Below are 22,796 nucleotides of genomic sequence, written 5' to 3' on the forward strand. Positions count from 1 at the left end.
GTTAAATTTAACTTCAATTAATATGAACCAATTAATAGCAGCTAATATTATTACTGCCTATATATTTAATGATTTTCTAACATGGAACACTGAAACTATAATTCAGCAGTAATTTTTAGAAGGCCTTAAGAGATGAACTTGTGATCTAGACTATAGCTTGTGCATACCTAGTTTAGGAAATTGGATAAGAGATTAATAAAAATTTTAAAACTGGATTTTTAGAGCTTGTATTGTTATAAAATCTTGAATATGCTCTTTTGAAAATTAAGCTCTGTAATCTATGATATTTAAAAATCAATCAATCTATTTTATTTATTTTTTGTTCTTTTAATATTTTAAAACTATATTGCTTAGTGTTTTTTACAACAGGCCAGAAACATTTCTGTCTGTAAACCTATTCAAGACTGGGTAAAAATGGGTTTTACATTCATGATGTGCATTGAATTACACAGAATTATAACACTAACTTATATAATTCAAGCCATTTAAAAGGGATCCAGCACAATTATTTTAGAACTGAGGAGGAGAGGTTAATAAAGATTCTGTAATAGTATTTTCATCAGGCTATTATAAAGATACCTCTCTCTCTCTCTCTCCCTCCACCCAGTAACTTTTACTTCTGTTATATCCTTGTCTTGACCAATAAATCATATCACTTATCTTCTTGATTGCACAGGTTGCCTATTCTTGGTTGCCTCATTGCTCTAAATTAATCCCAATAAACTGGTGATGAACAACTGTTTGTAATACATTCTTTTTGTGTTCCATCAGTAATAAAACATGGCCCAAAACTCAGAATCTCTTCATTGCTTATTGGTCAGCCCTTTGGCAAAGATAAAAATATAGAGTTTCTTGGAGTTGAACTCAATTGCTGCTGGCCACATGGACACATCCGCATTGTTTTTTTGGACTGAATATGGAAAGAACTTGCCACTGCCTTCTAGGTACATTTTTGACCTCCCCAGTCTAGCCTATATTTGTGGTATCTTCTTATCAGACCCAATCTTCTTAGCTTCTGAGCCTAGAGTAGGTTAGACAGATACTGCCACCTGCTGAAGCTAACACAGATATTGAGATACAATTTTGTGCCCAGAGGAGGGCAGACTATGTCATTCATTGGTAGGTCTAAAGAAAGAATTTCAACATAGCACAAAAGGAAGAATTATAGCACAGTCCCATAATTCACTGAGGAGAGTGAAAAAAAGAATTATTGCTTTCAGTGGATCTTATCCTGAGACACTCTTTAATGTATCTTCAGAATTACAGATGTATTTGCAGTGTAAACACCCAAGTGTGTAACTCAACTGTAAAACATATTCTCTTGAGATCTACTTTATAACATTCTAAATTTCTATTCTTTCACAGAGGAAATAAAATTAATAAATGACAATTAATATGTTAAAAAAATTCTTAGGTATGTATTTCTTTAAGGTTATCATTTTATTTTGTTTTATGGCATATTTTTGATATAATTGATGGAAAGATAACTGGGCAGATAAATTGATATATCACTCTTTGGCAGCTTAATTTTCAGGTAACTGTGGTTTGTTTCTTGACTGTATTTTGCATATTAAATGTGTAATTTTTGCTTTCATTTAAGATCATTGAGGGAATATTATATTGACTACAAAGGCTTGGTGAAGTAACCAGTTTCTTTGGGTTATATCTATCTATTTTCTGTAGCCCTATATCTTAGTTTTTTCCCCTAGAGTGTTCTGTATAATGCTGAGAAAGTGCCAGAAATAATGACTGTCTACCTATATCTGCAATAAAATGTAGAGCATGAATATTATACTTGTAAGTATCAAAGATTTATTTCATAACTGCAGGTAATGATGAATCTTTTAGCACAACTAATGTCTGGAGGAAACCTCTCTTCTCTGGGCTGCCAAAGAGAGACTATTTATAGGCCCTTAGTATGGTGGGGTTTTAGCATAAAGAGCTATGCATCTAAGGTGCCATTGGATTGGAAACATTAGGAAGGGCTTCTTTTATTGAAGATCTTTTAGTAGATGGCATTAGATTCCCTCTCTGTGTGTTTACATCCCCCCAAAGACAGGGGACATATGTTTAACATCAAACCATTAATCCCTAAACCCAGATTCCTATGACAGCCAAAACCCAACAGAATGAGCCCTTTGCCTTAGCTCAGGGTAAATGTCGCAATTTACTGCTGATTTACAGAAGAGGGTCAGGCCATTAGAAACTTGGCAATCTTCAATACAGCTGGAAAACAATATGCATGATAAGCTAAAATTCAATACCTTATTTTGCTAATTAAATGGGCTCCCACCAGGACCAGGGGGTGGGTGATGATGGTTGTGGTGGTTTAGAAAAGACTCAACAACACAAATTATTAGCACATGGTCCATTTTTGCACACCTATGCATTTTTCTTACATAAGGAGTCCAACATTCACCTGGCTACTAAGAACAGAAGTAAGGTTTTAACCTTGAGATGCTTGCTATAAAATAAGATACAGCTCAATTAGAATTGCATCTGAATTTTTTATTCTGATATATTATTTGGAGTATCGCCTATCTTACCTTTGCTTTTACAAATCAATCAAGGAAGAATAAAAACTACTATTCTAAGACATTAAACACTCTCTTTTGAATGTGATTTTTATCTTTTAACAAATAACAGGCTTTGGATTGATTCTTGAATAAACCTACACCAATTCTTTAGACCTAATAGTTTCCAAAATGTTACGCTCTCATTTTCTGATTTGAGTATTTTGGATGTCCCTCAAGCCTTGCGAAATATGAGGTTTGGATTCAAATATCATCATTAGATCACCAGCTATTGTTTCACGGCCAGCATAATTAACTTTTATTGCAGATAACTGCTGTGATATCATGAACAACAGTAAATATTTAAATAAGCATGTCAGAATGCCTCAAACAGCAGCCAACCAGTAAAAGATTACAAAACTACTGCATTTGCTTCCTTGGACAATGGCCCTTGATAGAAATATTAGTAGCCTTGAAGGTATCTTGAAGAGTAGCAAATTTATTATGACATAAGCTTTATAGAATTAAAACATGAACTATGAAAATATCTGGGACGTCTTAGAGACCCACAAGGAAGTAACACATTTTTTTCCAATCTTGGAACATAATGTTAAACTCCCCAGGGATGGGAGTGGGGGAGCACATTTTGTTGGGGAGGGATCCAGGAATCTTCTTGACAGCAGAATAGTGAATAGGATTGAGGTGCCCATGCAATTAGTTTCCAAATTTATTCACTGATAACCAGCAGCAGGAAGAGGCTGAACAGCTGGAGGTTTTAAGTAAAACAATAATAATAAAAGAAATAGCTGCAAGCTTTAACTCAGATCCAAACTATATGAGTAATAACCAAAATAACAATAAAACTAACAAAAAAATTGGGTAAGTATAAATCTCATCAGCCAATGTAAAAGAACATTCAAAATCTATTAATATTTCCAAAGACATTACCTCCTAGCCACCCCACTGCTATGCAACTTGTCATTTCAGCTATATTATTTGCCTTAAAGCATCATCTAAGTGGTTTTCTTCCCCTGCGTGCATCTTCTGCAACCTCCGCAGGATACAGCCCACTGCTCCCCTGCAGGAGAACAAGATGATCATTAACAAGCGAAGATACTTCAGGCACAAGCCAGGGCTCCGGTGTCTCCAAGCTTTCCTATCTCCCATCAAAATTCATCTTCTGTCACTGTTCTAGAAACAGAAAAGCTTCTCATTACAGCATCATTCCCCTTTTGCAAGAAGCCCTGATTGCTGCACTGGTGCCTTTGGAAGGCAAAGATGTAATTTAGCAAAATAATGTACCATGCTGATTAATTTAATGTAGCCCATGACTAATTATGGTAATTCATTACATCTACAATTAGGCTAAGTAATTTATTGCACTGCAGTCTCATAAAGCAGAGGATTTATATCGAGTTTTGAATGTCACCCAAAGGACGTTTTTGTACCTTGTCTTTACTGAAGCGGAATAAGGCAGCCAGCTGAGATGAGCCCAAAATATTTAAATTCCCTACACACCTTTCCTCTGCCACATTTGATGTTTGTACTGCTAACATTTCACGGGTATGATGCACAGCCGTTTTTCTGAACGGAGCCTCTTACTAAAATCGCCTTTTGTGATTATTAGGCATTAAGTCCAGGTCTCTATTTTTTCCCTTTTAATTATTGTTGTTAAAGACATATTATCCGGTTTTACTTTATTCTAAAAACTGGAAATATATGCAGCGGAGAATCAGGCTTGTCAGACCATTTTGCACCTCGTTTGCTTCATTTTTAGGTCGCGTGATTGAAAACATGAGATGTTTTAGCAGTCGATTCAGCGATTCCGCAGACTGTACAATGCTGCAGTCTCACTCAACAAAGAATCCGCGCGTATGAGTGTGCGCGTGCGCACGGGCGCCCGAGGCAGGAAAGAAAGGACGGCGTTAGAACATCTCCCTTTGCTCCGGGGAGAAAAAAAAAGACGCACGCATGGCATTACTGTGAAATACAGTCTTCCTACTACCCTGCAGCACGTTTGCTCTTGCACTGCTGTACTTTAGAGACCAATTTGTTTAGCTGATCACTGTCTCTTTGACATGGCTGCAAATGTTACCTTTCTTTTTCAATCAAAAACACAGCAGGGTGTGCCATCTGTTTGGCACAGCCTCGCGCTCTCCTCCCCAATGCCTTTTTGTGCTGATCGTTTTACATAGCAATTTGTTCTTAAACCCCTCCCCCCTTCTGCCCCGACTTAAAAAAAAATTCTTAAATTTTCATTTATTTATTTATTTTTCCTTGTAAAAGAAGCCCCACTTGGCTTTCAAAACTGCATGCCTTCAGTTCAAGGGTGATCGGGCCATCAGCAAAACATCAGAAGAGAGATCTCCGTCCATCAGCTGACGATCTGTTTGTCAGCCTGGGAGTAATTTAGCATTGACATGTTTACCAAAGCTATTTTTTCTCTCTTTTGTAATATTTAAACGGACACCCTGTGTGTTATTTTCCTTCCTCTGATTTAACCTGTCCCTGTTATTTGTATGGAAGATTTACCTTTTCTTTAAAAGTTAATCCACATAAAGACTACTGCGTGGTGTTGGATTGTCGTTGGATTAACATGATTCAGAGAGAGAAAGGGCTTCCGTTCCCCTCACCCACCCATCTTAGGTGCAGCTCAGCACACAAATAGGACCAGTGTTGAACAGATGATGAACACCCCCAAAGTAGAAGCCACAGGGACTGGGAGTTTGGGATGCTTTCAGCGTGCAAATGAATTATCTTCACTGTGTGCATATATAGGGAACCCACTCATTAGAATTCAGTATCATTTGCTTTTCTAATGTTAATTTTCCAGTTATGCAGGAAATACAGAGGAGGAATTTCCAGTGCAATTACAGTCAGCACATATAATTCTGAAAATTTTCTTTCTTCTAAAGAAAATAATTTACCCTATTATTTCTTGACTTTCAAAATTAACACAAGTATTGTCCTTCCTGTAATAAAAAAATAAAAGAAAGCTTGCCTGATCCTGGTTTAAAAATGAATACAGTAAATGGGCTTTATAAAAAAAAAAAAGCTTCATTTTGAAAATGGCTGCTGCTAAAAGAAGATTCTGTGAAATCTTTGAATAAGATTTGTCCAAAATGAATAAGGAAGAATTCAGATAGTAAAACCACAGAGGTACAAGTTTTCTATGTCTAAAAAATAAGAGTATCGGTGCCAAAGGTCTTTTTACGTTGTGCAGAACGAGATCCAGTGAGAACAAAGCTATTAATTAAATGAGGATTGGGGAAGGGGTGGAGGTGCGGTGGGGATATATTACATATCTTTTTATCAAGGCAGGACTAAGTTATTTCATATTTCTATGAAACATTCTAAAGAGCAAATGTCATGTTTCAGAATGATGATTTAGAAGGATTTGCCTAATGGGCAAAGCGGTAATCTCTGTAAAAGCTGAATTTCAGAACCCTTCGGATCTCATCTGCTGGTTTTCTTGCATCAGGGAAATAGCTTTTCACTTAGAAAAAATAAAATAAAATGAGATATAGAAAAAAATGCCTCTCTTGCTACATCACAGTATTCAAATACTGATTACTCATTTTAATTATTCAGCCAAATGTCTTGTTTATATAATTTGCAACTTATGCTACTGTGTTGTTTAACTTCATAAAATAAAGGCATTTGAAGAATTGTGCATTTTTCAAAGAAAGGAACCCTTCTTCATATATTCCAATAATACATATCTTCCATTTAAATACGTTTCAGTCTTGTTGTCCTACTGAAAAGTTATTTGAAACATATCTGTTGAATATTAATTTTGAAAAGTTAATATAGGCTCATTTACGGAATGTATTGAATATTAAGCTGAAGTCTTTATTTGATGGGTAAAACTTTTTTAAAAATGTTCTTTCAAAGTTACTTTATCAAAAGAGCTGCAGCTTTTTACATCTCCCAAAATAACAACCTACCCGGAACTCACAGTTCACTCTCTTTTTATTTATGAGCAAGAACAAAAATATAACTGTAAACACTTAGATTATCGGTTTGTAAAAGCAGCAGTGAAGACATACTCAATTTTACCAAGTGCGGAATATTGTAGCATGCTATATCTTGTGCCATCTTCATCTTTAAAATTTAAAAACTCTTTAAAAATTAAGGCCACAGAACAAGCCGCAATGCTGTTCTTTGTATTTTCATTGCCATTAAATAATCAATATTTAATATAATTTATTTCTATAAGACAAAGCATGACAATAAGTACAAGAGGAATCTCTGTTTTATAAACTGTTTCTTGATTAGCCATTTGTTAGCTTTTCAGCATTTTTTGGATGGGTAGCAGTGTCCCTCTCATAAGGAACTATAATGGACATTAATGCATTTCTTGCAGTAATAAGCAGTTTGTAGTTTTCAGTCTCTGTAAGGTATTTTTTTCAAAAATGTAGAATTTGGTCTGATTTTTATTTGTCAGTTTTTAAGTCAGACATGCTATATAATTAATGACTTTTGCAAAATAAAAAATTCTGAAGAACAATGGTTACCTCATTCAAAAACATAATGAATTAAAAAATAATTACATTTCAATGTATAATATTCTTTACAGTGGAGAATCTGAGGAACTTTCTGATTTTAGTATTTATTTTAATTTACAAGAGAATGAGGAATCGATACAAAACTACTGACTTAAAACCAGAATGCTATCCATATCTATTCAGAAGGAAGATGTATGTGAGACCTGAACCAAGCAAATAAACATAGAATAGGTAGTGTTTTATCTAGCTTTTTTAAAGTGGCACTATCATAAGCAACAAAGTTTATCTGAGATACAATTATTTCTAATTGAATTGAAAAACTATTAATTGGATACTAACAAGATACGGTGAATGTAATTTTAATACCATCCAGAAACTTGACTTATAATGTCCCCTATTTTGTTTTTTCCTTTGAAAAGGCACATTCTAGAAGTGTTTTATATTTTCCTGACAATTTCTTTTGATAGCATTTCTGATTTTACTAGGTGGCAATTGTTATTGTTTTCTTCATTTTTCTTCTTCTCCCCCATTCTCCATTGATTACTTATTCATTACTATGTGGCATCATTGAGTATTTAAGTTCTGCATATTTGAAGGACGGATTTGAAAAACCAACAATAAAATGGAAAATGGGAAAGGCACTCCTTGAGGATGATGTCTTATTTGAAGACATAATGGAAATGTAGGAAATCAAAAGACTAAAGTCTCTACGAAATTTATTTTATATTAAAATGTATTTTCAAAAGCTGCTTGTCTATTATAGCTGCATAGTGAGATAGCAGCAAATAAATTTAACAAATAAATTAAGATAAATTCATTGCATTCAAAATAAGTTCAAGAAATTCTATTCATGAAATTTGGAAACATTCATTCAATATTTAAAAATAATTCATCTTTGAATAAAGTTGAAAGCAATCTGTTGCTATCAGATTCAAAGACATTGCTATCCTTTAGTAAATCAACAGCAATTATATTGAAGTGAATTGCAAATCAAACTTTCAATAAGTGAATTTTTGTAATAGATAGGCTTCATTTAAGAACCAACTTGGTCTAGTAGTTAGTCTATCTTCTCATTTTACTTTGGGTACAGATCCCCACAGGGTGACTTTGGGCCAATCATTTTTTTCCTAGTCCTAGTGACAAGGCAATGGAAAATTTCTTTTGAAATACTGCACATAAATATGTACATGTAGCTGACAAAAAGCCAAGTTCATTTTAAAGATAAAAAGAAAAAATATAATGGTACATTAAGAAATTTAAAACATAAAATGCAAAAACTATTTTTAAAAACACCTTTTATCAGAAATGAGAAAACTCTTTGTGCTAACCATCTTTTATTTTATCTTCTGCATGAAAATGCACATATTTCTTCTTTTTTGAAAACAATTTTATTGGTTTTTTTTAACAAACAAACAAAACAGACAAAACATAAAAGCATCAGCTCTCTTCCGTACTTATATACAAACAGTGTGTCGGTTGTTTCATCAGTTTTGTGCATTCATTTCGTAGTCTCAATTACAGTTATGTTACATAATAACTCTTATTATCAATCCAAACTTACATATCCTCATATCATTATTTAAAAAAATCATTTGATGCACATATTTCTTATTATTATCAGCATCAATTGGATGGAGCAAGCTGCTTAAGAAGTAAATTTGCCTTTCTAAATAAATCCTTACACCTAATGAAATCCTTATACCATGTCAGATTATTAATCTTCTGATGTAATATTATTGCTCAAAGCCTTTTCCAGGCTTAGCTACAAAAATGAAGGACTGGGCCCCAAACTTTCAGCTTACAAACCATGCATGCTAGAGCTGAGTAAAAGTTCCTTCCCAAAGGAAGGCACCCCTTTCTTGACCCTCAATGCTCTTTCTGTTACGAAAGGAATCCCTGAGCATTGCTCATTTTCATGAAGGCATGCCTACATGACATATGAAGGCAAAAAGCATATTTCCTTTATGCATCACTCCCACGATGAGAAGTCATCGGATTTCAGAGTTTCCCTTGGTCTCACAACTATTTCTCTCAACTGTATCAAAAGAGAAGAGAGCAGGTCTAACATCACTAATGAGCATGGAGGATCATTAGAGAGTTGCTGTTATGCATGCCATTGAGATGTCACACTTTTAAGTTTCCCATTACAGAGAGGCATGCTATCCTTATCCCTGGATTTTTAAGAAGAAGCTTTGATTAGAAGGGTTATGAATTTACATTTATAGCTGGCTCTTTTCTACACATTGCTTTTCCTTAGCCTAAATTTCCAATTGTTAATCTATTATATAATGCATATATAATACATAAAACATACAGTAACCATGCCATGACAAATAAGAGATAGTTAAATATAGTTCACCCGACTTTAAAATTTGGATTTCTTAAATATTATTTCCTGGATCAAAGAAGAGTGTTTTGTAGGTCTTCTGGTACATATTTAAACTGTAGAGGCTGTTAGGATGCGATGCTTTGTCAAATAAAATTGGCTATAATGGCAGAACAGAGAAAGACTCGGAAAGACTGATTTTATTTACTGAATCATTCAAGTACTGTCAGGGATTTGGAAGGTCCATAAAACTAAACTTTCAAGAGAAATATATAAGGTTATCCCAATTAAAAATACACCATGAAATGGAATGGCAGAGCAGAAAATAACTAGATGTGGACAAAAGTCTCATGCAGCTAAATAAACCTCATTAACTCCAGTAGATAGAACACCCATATGTGTAGAACAAAGTACATATAAATTTTCTTCCTCCATTGGAATCAAGAAATGCAGTTTAAATGATTTGAACACTGGATATGTACTTGTAGTTCTCACCTAGAGTGTTACTTTAACTCTTTTTCTTTTTAACCTTGAAGTCAGTGTTGAATTTGGGCAACTGCTTTGACACCTCCCTGTAACTTTCTGAGAAACTTTCAGAAATGATTTGCCATTGCTTGCTTCCCAAGGCTGAGAAAGAGAGACTGGTTCAAGGTAATCCTATGGTTTTGTGAAACTAGAATTCATGATTTCTAGCCTGATGCCTGAACCACTATGCCAAAATGGATCTCTTAACTAAATGTATATACTATGAGTATGTAGGATTTAATCTGGGTCAGTCACCAGGACCAGAGTTTTAATCTTCTGAGATTTTGGACCCTGCTGGAGTCCCGTCACCAATTTAATAAATATGATGCACAGAATAGTCCAAAGCACACATTCTGGTAGAGAAATTCTCTGAGGATGGAGAAATTCTCCAGCATGAGTCTGAATGCTCAGAAGACTAAACCTCTTGTCCCAGTGACCAACCCAGATTGTATCCCGCAACATTATCCTGGAGAGACTTATATTCATGCACATAGTATACATTTTAAATGCCTTATTTGATACTGATACTTATTTTCAGTATTATGCTCATAGACAGCTGGTATCCATGCCTTTCAGCAGCTTGTTTAAATCTATGGAAGTTGGTTCCGTTGGTACTTTTGTTTCCAGCTTGCCAATCTGGAATGTTTTCTGATCTTTGATGCACAACCAAGAAACGATGTAAGGGAAAGTGATTATAATTCAACTGAAACTCTTCAAATCCTGAATGTTAGATCTGGGAATTAAACATGTGCAGCCTACCCAATGTTTCCATCTGGATAGTGAGATTTCAGCTATGAAAGGGAACTTTCTTGGGGAATTGGAAACCAGGAGAGGCAAAATCATTCACTTCCTTTCTTTCAGAAAGTACATTGCACTATTTAATCATCAGCCACAAATGATTTCTTGCCCATAATTTGAATAAGTTATAATTTTGCACTTATCTCTCCAGAAATTTAACAGTGGAGGCTGTTCTGTCCATGTGTCAGTGAACGCACAAACTCTAGTTAATAAAATTAATCAAAATCTGGACACAGATTTTATTAATTTAAGCAGATTTATCTGTTCTGATCAAATAAAGCATTCCACAAAAGTTACATAATATATACTTCTATTCATATCTAAATCCTTTAAAATGAGTTTGCGTTAACTTTTGAAAAGCTGTTTCAGTCTGGTTTTTTAATTGCTAAAACGTTTATTTATTAAATGTTACTGTAAGCCATTTGAACAGATTGTTGTAAAAACAAGATATAAATTACAAAGTGAATGTTGTGAGACAAGAACTACCAACTTAATTGTCTGTAACTGATATAGATTAGGCATTTTTATTGAATTAAAGTGGCTACATGTATCTACAGAAGTATCCTAAAGGTACACTGACAATCTAAAGATGAATACCATTGTAATGCTTTGGTAATAATTCTATTGTTTTCATAACTTTCCACTTTCTGCAACCTGCTCAAATTTATTTTAAAAAGAGCTATCACTCTTGTGGAAATCAGGCATATGAATTATAATACCAAATTATAGCACTCTTTGCAGATATGCCATGAAACATATATTAATTTACATGTTTTCCTAAATGCTTTTACAGTATGGCATTTACTATAATACAAATTTTTTTTGCAAACCTGGACTAAAACAGAATCATAAATGGAAATAGGCCATTCAATTTAACCCTTTGCTCAGTGCAAAAATGCAGATGGAACCCACAGCTGGTGTCTAACTGTGGCTGCACGCTTCCACTGAAGATGCCCTCTTCATTTCCCTGGATAATTTGCTCCACTGTTGACATATTGTTGGTGGTAGGATTCATTTGGAGTCTGGTGTCCCGACTTCTGGAGTCTAAAAACACAGAAAACGGATCTTGGGTTTCCCTCAGAACCTTTCAGATTTAAAGATGTCTGCAGTATCCCTTCAAATATTTTTTGAGTCCTTTGTTTTTCTCAAGATGGAATACCCTCAGCTTCTTCACTCATTCTTTCTCCTCTTCCTTCTCATTATTAATGTCTTCAAGTCAATGTTGATTCCTGGCTACTCCCTGGTTTCATTACTCGTGATCTCTCAATGTTTGGCCTTGTGCCTTAACTACTACATCATACTGTTTATCTCTTCCATAACGAAAAAGAATGGAGGTTTACAAAAAAGGTAGCTTTTTAAAAATAAGTTACCAAGTTGTAATAATAAAAGCTTAATTTATTGACTATAGCCTCTCAGAAGATGGTACCTTCCATTCTGCCCATTCTGGGGAAAGCTGACATAAGACTGGGATTTCTACTATTTCTTCTATCGATAAAACAAACAACTATTTTCTTAATAATTGAAAATTGAACATTTTTCTGTTTGTTTTGGAGGTCTGTTTATTTGTTTTACTTATCAGTACAGACTTGAAAAATAGGACTCCCTTTAACGTGATTTTAAGTGATTCCATCCATTGATTATAAATCAGTGAGCAGTAACAGAAACCGTTCTCTCCAGTTGCTTATCTTCCAGCATCCCCATTTTTAACTTCTCTATATATAAAAAGAGAAGAACCCCTTGAGTTTGTTTTCACCAAACTTGACTCCTGGTGATCACATGGCACTTCTGTTCTCTTCATCCAAACAACATGGATGTAATTTGCCTTCTTTCTAGGATCATTTCTAGTCTCCTATTGTAATATACAACCCTGTAATTCCTCGGTGGTCTCCCTCCAAGTCCTAGCTAGAGTTAACACTGTCTAGCTTCTGAGCCAAAATCCGTGAAACTACCCATAGTGATCTGTTACTCATTCACAGCAGGATCCAAAGTGTCCTTTTATTCAAAGAATACCCTCAGATCACTGAATATTTCCCAGATGTAGCAGTGACTTTTCTTTTCTTTTCTTTTTTTTTTTGGCCATGTCTCAAAGGATTTTCCCCAGAACCCATTTTCAGGGAGCATTGGAAATGCCATGAGTTGGAGTACTTCACTCATTTTTGGACCCATTCTTTAACACATTTAATTTGTTCTTCTTAAGTGAATAAAAATTTTAAGCATACAATATTCATTCTTTTAAAAAGGCCTACTTAGACTGCTAAAGTTTTATTAGATTCAATAAAACTATAATAATAGATTCTAATGGAATCACCTCCATTTACCCTTCTAGTCCAATAACACATTTGCAAAAGCACTTGAAGCTAATGGAATTTAAGGAACTGATTAAAGCTCAGTACAACTGGGGTTGGGTCGGGGAAGGAAAAGGAGTAACTTCAAGCTGTGTTTAAACCATCTGTATCAACACTACATATTAAAACATGGCTCGTTTGAGAATATTATTCAATGTTTCATAAAAACCATTCTTAATATTTGTTTGCTAATTTGTTTGAAGGAGAAGCTAGGATTGTTGAAATGTTAAAAACTTAACATGAAACATAAACAACTTATTGATAACTTTTAATGTATTTCCCCCACCATGTTTCTAGGATTTAGAAGTCATAATTTGAATCTGCATTTTGTAAAAACTGAATGTACATTGTAAACCTGGTTTTCATTTATATGTGTGACATTTGCTTTGAAATATGCTACTGGAAAAGGTTATAAATAAAATTAATGCAAGGGAATATTTTTAAACAATAGTTTTAATTGACTGTGTTGAGAAATCGTTTATTTCTGAGATAATTTAGACTGTTATTTCTGAATCATGTTGTAATCTGGAATGTTACTTAGAAATAACATACAAGGTACAGAGAATGCTGGAACATGTTCAACCATGTATATCTAATTCCAGATTGGCTTAGTAGTCATATTAATTTAAGCTCAACTATATGTAAAGACTGTATTCTTGAATATATCTACAATTGCAGAATAAATTAGAATGGAAATATTTCCAAGGTATGTCCATGACTTTTCTTTCCCCTTTAGGCCCTTAATGAATGATTCATGAATTTATCAAATACTTTTCACTTGCATTCATTTAAATTAGGAAAGCACAAATTTGGTATTCACGATACACTGGGATCAATGTATGCTTGCAATCTTGATTTACAAGGCTAAAAAAGTAGAAATTATTGTGAGCCTACATACCATAGCTTGAAAAATAGAAGAAATATACCTACAATATCTCCTAAACTCCAGATGACTACTAGCTAATAACAACAAAATTGCAGCCCATATATGATCACCCTGTACAAAGATATCTTCAGCAGTTATATGGACTGCAATCAAATTTAACATGAGATAATTGTTACACTAAAAACCAGTGGCATTATCATATAATCCTCATGAATAAACTCATTTAATAAATATTGTATTCATTCTGAAAGAATGTGTCTATATCTAGTTTGTTTTTTGTTTTTGCTTTGGACTTCGTTTAAAGAACAATGGAAATTTTTGTTCCTCTGAATTGTTCATATGGGATTTTTCCATAATAATAATTATCCAGTAGAAAATAAAATATTTAAAACCATTGTCAGTGGATAATTGTAAGAGTCAAGGTGTGCCTTACAAGTCTACAAGCTTCAAGTATTGCCACTCCTTTATTTTAATCAAAATAAATCCTATTTTCATAGACTGTGAAGAACTGTTGTCAATTAGGATTGAATCTGAGTCAGTGACATTCTTTGCTGACACTTAAATGAATCATAAACTAATTTAAAACAAGCTACAACAGATGGTGCTGCTACTGTTTACCAACATGGTTGAAAAAGAAATCCAAAACTCGCATTCAGGAAGCATAGCAAAATAAAGAGTGCTGTTGGAGGTAACTGGTGGATCTAAAAGGTGTTAGTAAAGGCACATGGGGCATCCTATGGGCTTAGCAGTAGGATTGCTATCACCGTTTTCCATTTTTCTAACAAATTCTTACTTGCTAGTTTTAAACTATCTATGAGGACACTATTATGACAAGATATTGCCAATGATCTCAATTGTAGCCCTTCCCCCATCAAAATGAGAAACTATCACATTATTCTGTCTGGCATCAGAATAGTCTGCAATTTGTTTTCCATCTCCTATGCCACACACATTTCATGAATTGCTTGGCTAACCAACATGCATAGATCTCCACGAAGAAAAAATTTCTCCTTTAATTCTTGTAATGTAGCAAACCTGTTTTTTCACTCCAGAAGCAGAATTTCTCCAGAATTCCTCTATTGGGAACTGGGGGAAAATTGGGGGGAGTTAAAGTTGGGGAACTTCAGAGATACAGCCTCTGATTACTATATGTCAATGATTCAGCAGCTGTTCTATATAGATATAGTGAATTTTTGCCTTCTGCTGGTTCAGTATGTCAACCAGCTCCGTGTCTGGACAGAAATAAGCCAGAAGTTTGAAACTGAACTTCATTCAGTCAGTACACAGCTGAACAAGAGCCTTAGCAATCAAGACCCAGCATAGTTGTTTCGCTAGGGGGTGGGGTAAAGAGGGAGGGAGACCACTAGAGATAAAGGAGGAACACCTTATTGCTGATACAGCTAAAATAAGTGCTTAAAAATATCACTGTCGTTTTCTAAAAAAGATCTCTCCCTGATACAGAGGGGAAAAAATCATGAAACCAGGATATCCTGGTAAGCAGTTTTGTTATCTCACAATTAAGTGTTTGTGCTGCCTTTAAGGAGTGATTTTCTACAAAGAGACAGCAACTGCAGGTGGAGGGATGAGAGCTCAATGGAAGAGCAAGATTTTTAAGAGAGCTGTGAGGACAATTCAATAGTTTGCCTAAGCTGGAAAAAAAATACTTGAGAATGGATATAGGGGAATGGGTAAATGATCTACATGCATTATCCTCTTGTGAAATGTTTTATACCTTTCTATTTAAGATACTTAACTTGATCCTGAAACCAGGGATGGGATTCTCCTGGTGTAACAATCAGTTTGCTAATAATGCGCTTTGTGCGTGCACAGCTATCACAATTACTTACCTTCAAGGTTACTTCCTGGAAGTAACACAGCTGAGGCACAGCAATCCGCTCTGCTGCCCATGAATCAGTTGAGATATAGGTGAGTACAGTGCAGGGATTGGTGAGCCAATAGGATCATTGGATCGAACCGGTCATCTCAGCTAGGGTCCACCCAAACCAGTCCAAACTGAGAAAATCCCACCCCTGCCTGAAACCCACGTTGAATGCTTGCTTTACTGAGGGTTATATATTTGTTTACTTATTTCTCTCACAAATACCATCTTGAGGCATGCATTAGAATAAATAAATAGTTAAAATTTTTAGTTTTTATTAAATGTGTATGTATTGGAGGCAATACGATAAAGAGAACAGAAAGCTTAACATTCATAGCGGGGGGGGGGCAACTTTGGTGGAGGAGCACATCATCAGATGTTTACAACTACTACTAGTACCAGAATTTTCATTGCTAAACAATGTTAAGTCATGCCCAATTTTACGATCTGTTTTGCCGTCTGTCTTCTTTCATTGACTTGCTCATTGGTAGTCACTTGGGTACAATTGTATGGCCTCGGGATGCTACAAACTTCTTTAAAATATGCTGGTTGACAAGTGAATGAACTTTAATCACGTAACTGTGGGGATGCTATGATGGTTGTGAGTCTAAGGACCAGTCAGTCATAAGAAACTTTTCTTCATGTCCATTGTAACTTCAAACAGTCGCTAAATGAATAGTTGTTACTCTAGGATTATCCATAATAGGTGCTTCCTGGATTTTAGGAACACATTTTTTCTGCAATTAAATGCCATTGCAAAGATATAAGCATTGCAATACCTGCTATATACTAATGTTATTATAGTGACTTTACTTGCAACAATTGTAATTGAATGTGAACCTGGAGGAATAATAGGGAAAACTTTTGGCAAAGTTTTCCCAGAGAAAGGGCTAGATTAAGATTGTGCAATCACAAACTAGATTGGGGATGGGGAAGAAGTTTGAGATAGTGACTTCCTCATGCCTTATCCTTCTCATGATATATCTAGCAGGATAAGTTACAGTTTTAGTTTGGCAAGATTCTGTCCATTAGGTGCAAACCAAGATTGGACTTCATTGGAATTTAGTGTCGTCTCTGGGCTTGGGCCTGATAGACACTGGGCCCTTTTTCAAATACAATGTGTAACAGAATGTGGGCGAAGAATAACGTTAAATAAATATTAAGGACACTTAACTGAAGCTGCCAATAGCTGAGAGAATTAATTTTAGTCTCAAAAAGTTTGCTTCCGGACTATTTCCAGCAGCCAACTAAGTCTATTTCTTGTCTGTAGCCTTTTTACATTTTCACCCTTCTGGGCCATTCAGAAACAGGATGGGTGTCCTGTGGTATAATTGATAACCTTGATTTTGAGACCATGAAAATTTCATTATTCTCCAAAATAGAGGAACAATAAAAATGAAAGACTAAGAAGTGTTTATCTTTTTGGAACAAAGTGAAATGCTTCCCATATGGCTGCTCATTTACCAGCCCACTTCTTGTTATCTGCACAAAACTCTTAACAAAATAACAGAGTTGAGCTTTTCTAGTCCACCCCACCCCGCTCCAATCCAATGCTCAAACAGAAGGCTCTATACTATTTCAGACAGTCCAGTTTCTTTTTAAAAGACTTCAGTGTTGGAGCTGTCACAATTTCTGGATGTCAGTCATTCCTGGATGTCAGTCATTCCACTGATCAATTGTTGTGTCAAGAAATTTCTCGTTAGTTCTAAATTAGTTCTCTCCTTGATTAGTTTCCGTGCATTTAGTCCTGCCTTCAGGTGCTTTGGAGAATTCTTATTTGTGGAAGCTCCTTAGAAATTGGAGCACTGCTATCATATTACTCCTAATCCACTTTTCATTAAACTGGAATATCAAATTCATTCAACCTTTCTTTGTATATTTTATCTTCCAGTACCCTAATCATCTTTGTTGCTGTTGTCTGCATTCTCTCTAGAGTCTCAGTATTTTTATATCATGGCAACCAGAACTGGATGCAATATTCTAAGTCTGGTCTTACCAAGGCATTTTAAAGTGGTATTAAAACTTCAGGTGAACTTGATTCTATTCCTCTATTAATGCAGCATAGGATTGTGTTGGCTTCTTTGCCAGCTACAGCACATTGCTAGCTCATATTCAAATGACTGTCCACTAGGACTCAGAGTTCCACTCACAATTACTACTATTGAGCCAGGTTCCACCTATTTTATACATGTGCATTTGATTTTTCTTGCCTAAATGTGAAATATTACTTTACATTGAATTTCATTTTGTTAGATAGGGCTCTATGTCTTTCCAATATCCTTCTATATCTTCAGCCTATCTTCTGGAATATTGGCTGTTCCTGACAGCTTGGTGTCATCTGCAAATTTGATGAATTCCCTTCTAGTGCTTCGTTTAAATCATTGGTGAAGATAGTGAAGATTACTGGGCCAAAGACAAAGCCTTGGGGTACCCCAGTGCATTCTTCCCTCCATGGAGAAGCAATTTCATTAAGGACTACATGTTGAGTGTGGTTGGTCAGCCAGTTATAAATCCATCTGGTGCTGTCTAACCCTTCTTTTCCTGTCAAATAGTAGGTTGTGGTTAACTTTATCAAATGCCTTACTGAAGTCTAAGTAAATTATATTCACAGCATTTCTCTGGTCCACTAATTTTGTCACTTTGTCAAAAAATATAATAAGATTTGTCTGGCATGATCTGTTTTTGACAAGCCCATATTGGCTTCTGGTTATGACTTTATTTGCCTCTAGGTGTTTGCAGATTTGTTGCTTAATTATCTTTTCCAGAATCTTTCCAGGTATTGATGTCAAGCTGACAATTCTGTGGTTTCCTGGATACAATCCCCCTGCCTTTTTTTAAAGAAGTGAGTTCCTATTTTAAAACTGTTTCAGAAAACATCTGATCCTATGGATTTTAACTGTAGAGATAAATTCCATCCAAATTTAATGAGAATCAATCCCCTCCCAAGCTCATCATCCACTAGACCTACTACTCAATTTCCAAAAATTGGTACCATACATTTTGCTGTTAAGTAAGGCAATTACTAAGAGAATTGTGCCAGATATTAAGATTTTTTTTTTGTGATAGTTGTAAAGCAAATTGCTGCAGTTGTTAAGTGAGTCATGCGATTGTTAAGTGAATCCAGATTCCACCATTGATTTAGCTTGTTAGAAGTCAGCTGGGAAGGTCACAAATGGCAATCATGTGATGCTGTAACCACATCAAAATACATGCCAATTGTCAATCTTCTGAATTTTGATTATATCACTATGGAGATGCTACAATTGTCTTAAGTATGAGGATCGGTTGTAAATCTCTTTTTTCAATGTGGTTGTAACTTCAAGCGAAAACTAAATGAACTTGTAAGACAAGAATTACCTGTACCTGTTTAGATTATCGCAACATAGTTGATGGAGCATGTTTCCTTTGAAGAATGTAAATGTGGTGGGATAAATATTCTTGGGCATTGAATTATGCTCAACAATTCTATTTTCCCTTATCCCTATACCAGTCTGTCCTCAAAAATAATTTTTACTAACCTTCTTATGACTGGGGTAAGAAGTCCCTTTGATCTCTTTGGGCTTTTTGCCTAAGTATATTATACTCTACAAGCATGATATATATATTTTTTTCCACTGGGTTATCATCTCAAATAGTGTTGTAGGGTTGCATTAAAATCAATTACAAGAATATTTTCAAGCATTAAATATGATACCTGCCAACAAATATATATCTCAAGAAGTGTATATTTCTTGCACTAAGAATACAGCAGATGATTACACAGCCATTCATGTTTTGCCTGAAAACTTATGTCCATTCATAGCAACTGGAAATACAGATGCTATGAACATAATCCCCAACCTGTTGCCTCTTCCAGACGTGCTCTCACTCCATGAGTGCTCCGGGGCCATGGATGGCTATATAGAAGAAAAGAATTGGGACATAAACCACACAATCAAATGAATAACCATATGCATATGTGTGTGAAATCATTGTACAAGCTAACATAAGTACATCCTGGCATCTCTGCATAGGAAAGCATATGTATTACCCTTACGTCTCCAAATAAATTCAGATGACAGCTCCATTTCGTTTCTTCATTCATTTTGGAGGCCAGATGGCATAAGAATCATTTACTTCACCTTGTTGTGTTTAATTACTACAATCAACACACTATTTTCCAAATTAATCATAACAAAGTAATTTCATTAGTAACCCAGCAGGCTATTGAATTATTAGCATCATAACAGTTTGCAAACAATTAAACTTTATTTGAACCTTAAAAATTTGCAGCATGGAATGTTATTCTAGGATCTAATGTGTAGCGTAGTACAGAGCAAATAAGCAAGGTATTATATAAAATATAACTTACAAAATAACTCATTTGCAGAGAACACAAGGAAATATAAGTAAATAATGAGAACAAACCAATTAGCGTATTTTGCCAAATGGTTCATATTAATGGGGATTTTTTTTTTCAGGCTCTCCTCTTGTCAAGCCTTTTGTCAAGCCTTCATAAACAAATATGCTCACCCTTTTCTTTTTACTGGCTTAGATTAGGGTATGTCTAGTTAAAAGACATGAATATAGTACCTTTGAAATATCTGCACTGTGAATGGTGTGTTTGCTAACATCAGCTGTGTTGTACATGAAAGAAAGGTTAAGAGAACAATAAAATCACTGCTGCCTACATCATCCAATCAATAGGAAAAATTATTTGAAGGGTTTTTCATTGATCAGTTGGCTAAGGACTCCCTCTCCTGGATTAAAATGAAAAAGGGAAGGAAATTCTCCAAATATTTTAAGTTACAAAAAAATCATTTGAACACCAAAAAAAGTGGCTGGGGGATGGGTTCTTCACCAGCAAGTGCGGTGAAAGTCTACTGCCATCTTCTGGCAAACGTTGGTAATACAAAAAAACTCTTAGATTAGCATTATTTCCAACACTAAGAAACACTTTGGAACAGTGATATAATTCCTGATTTGTTAACAACCGTTGCATCTCGCATGTCAGGTCATATCCATAAACTTGAAGAATGATTAATCCTTCTAAAGAATTCTTCATTCACCAATGAATTTTCTTAAAATAATAGTCCAGCCATTAGACTTCAATGGAATTTATAAAAAAACAAAACAATAAAATAGGAGATAAACATTGCAATTGAAAGAGGTATGCCTTGATGCATATCAAGAATCATTAATCACATGCTTAAACTGTTGTTGGATATAGCACTTCAGAAAGCAATGAGGGAGATTTGTTTTAACACTTCTCTGCGAAGGGTTAGAGTAGACATCATTGGATACAGACTTAATGTTGGAGCCTTTTAAATGTTTCCTCAAAAGCAGACAAGATTTATTTCCTTGTAAGTGTAAATCACAATATACATTACATTCATTTAGGTCTCTCTGATTTCAGTGGGAATTTATTTCCAATTCACCCAATTAATCTTCCCTTTATCATACTAGTTTCTGTGAGTAAAGATTTTATTTTAAAAAAATATATATTTAGATAATTATATGCAGAAAATTAATAGCTTCACTGTGTGATAAACTATTTGCATGTATGCAGAGTAAAAGATAACTAGAAAGATAGACAGAAACAGGTGAACCCTTTTAAAACAACTTAACTGCAACTTATGAGCATTTCGTATTTTGAGCTATATTAATTTTAGATGAATTCTGTCTAAACTTGATCTTTGGCCACTATTAATTTAGAAACAGGAAATATATCAAATCAGATTGAGTTACGATCGCAATACATATTTTTCTGAAATTTATGGCTTCTGCTCCCCAAAATAAAAAGTCTTAACACTGAACCTTCTTGATCCTGCTTTTATGAGAGATGCGGATGAAATAGTACAACTGAACTTCAGAGAGATATTTGAAGTTAATCAAACCATCAAAATACTACCTATGCCAATCTGGGGGAAAAGAATAGGAGCATGATACCTGCAGAACTTGAGCAGACAGATGGAGGTGATCCCCAGACAGAGCCAAAATATGGAAAGTGAATATAAATACTAATCACCCAAATTGTTTGTGGATCAACATGGCTCTTGTTCTCTATAGGAAAAGAAACATGAGTTTTGGAATAAATAGAATAAACTCAAAAAATGGATTTTGTTTATTTTATACAAGACTTATCAAATACATTAATGACTTAGCAGCCTAATATAATTTGTATTATTGCTGTTCATTGCATATGATTGTTGGTTTTTGCTTCAACTGCTTCACAGCTTTCTTCTGAGAGCTAAGAAAAAGCTGTGAAGCAACTGAAGCAAAAACAAACAACAGAATATGTAGAAGCAGCCATTAATCAAGCAGAGTTAAGTCATGCAAATTTTTAGAGAAAGCACTTATATTCCCAGAAGTTCTGCTAAGAAAAAGTAGTACCTAAGAACATGTATGAACTGATGCTCTTAATGTGTACGCCTTCTTCAAATATATTAAAAACAGATATATATTTCCTTTTCAGGGAAGAAAAAGCAGATCATAGCAATGTTTACAGGAAAGATCCACTGCCATGTATCACTTAAGTAGAGGCATAAAATCTTGCAAAGATGTGCTATGTTGCAAATATTGAAATTAATTAGGCTGATCATCAGAATTTATTGCAGCTCTCTTCCATAAAATTTCAAGTGCATATAATCAGGCCATGCTCATTTACCAAGTAAATAATAAATACAACCCTAAATAACTGTATACCACAACAAAGAGTATCAAAGCAAATAGCAAAAATGAAAGTAAAAATGTGTATATCTTCCCAATCTTTCATTTCATATAGATCTCTGTAGCCTCTTCATAGCCTCCCCTCGTTGGCTTCCAATTTGCAGAATCAGCCTGGCTGAAAAGCAAGGGGAAAGGAGGGGGGGGGGACTACAGTTACTAATGCAAAAAAGTAACACATGTTTAAACCGTAAGAAATTATGCAATCCATGTTTTCCCAGCCTTAGGGCCTCTAAATAGTTTTGGAATATGATTCTACATTAATGAAGAAACTATAAGTCAGGATACCATACTGCAAATTTCTTTATTCT

The 22,796-nt window shown here is 34.8% G+C and overlaps 1 protein-coding gene across 4 annotated transcripts in view; it reads right to left on the reverse strand.

The window, feature by feature from the left end:
• Nucleotides 1–21,865: 21,865 nt before the first annotated feature.
• Nucleotides 21,866–22,796, reverse strand: part of SKAP2 (src kinase associated phosphoprotein 2) — a 117,779-nt gene continuing 116,848 nt past the window's right edge. For 2 of the 4 annotated variants that reach the window (XM_087916902.1, XM_026708175.2), the window contains exon 13: nucleotides 21,866–22,603. The gene's annotated coding sequence lies outside the window, so the exon portion shown is untranslated. The remainder of the gene's footprint in view (nucleotides 22,604–22,796) is intronic. The other 2 variants (XM_087916901.1, XM_087916900.1) reach the window with 1 other exon arrangement.

Source organism: Pseudonaja textilis, chromosome Z (genome assembly GCF_049901715.1).
Source record: "Pseudonaja textilis isolate UNSWEBS1 chromosome Z, rPseTex1.2, whole genome shotgun sequence".
Taxonomy (NCBI): Eukaryota; Metazoa; Chordata; class Lepidosauria; order Squamata; family Elapidae; genus Pseudonaja; species Pseudonaja textilis.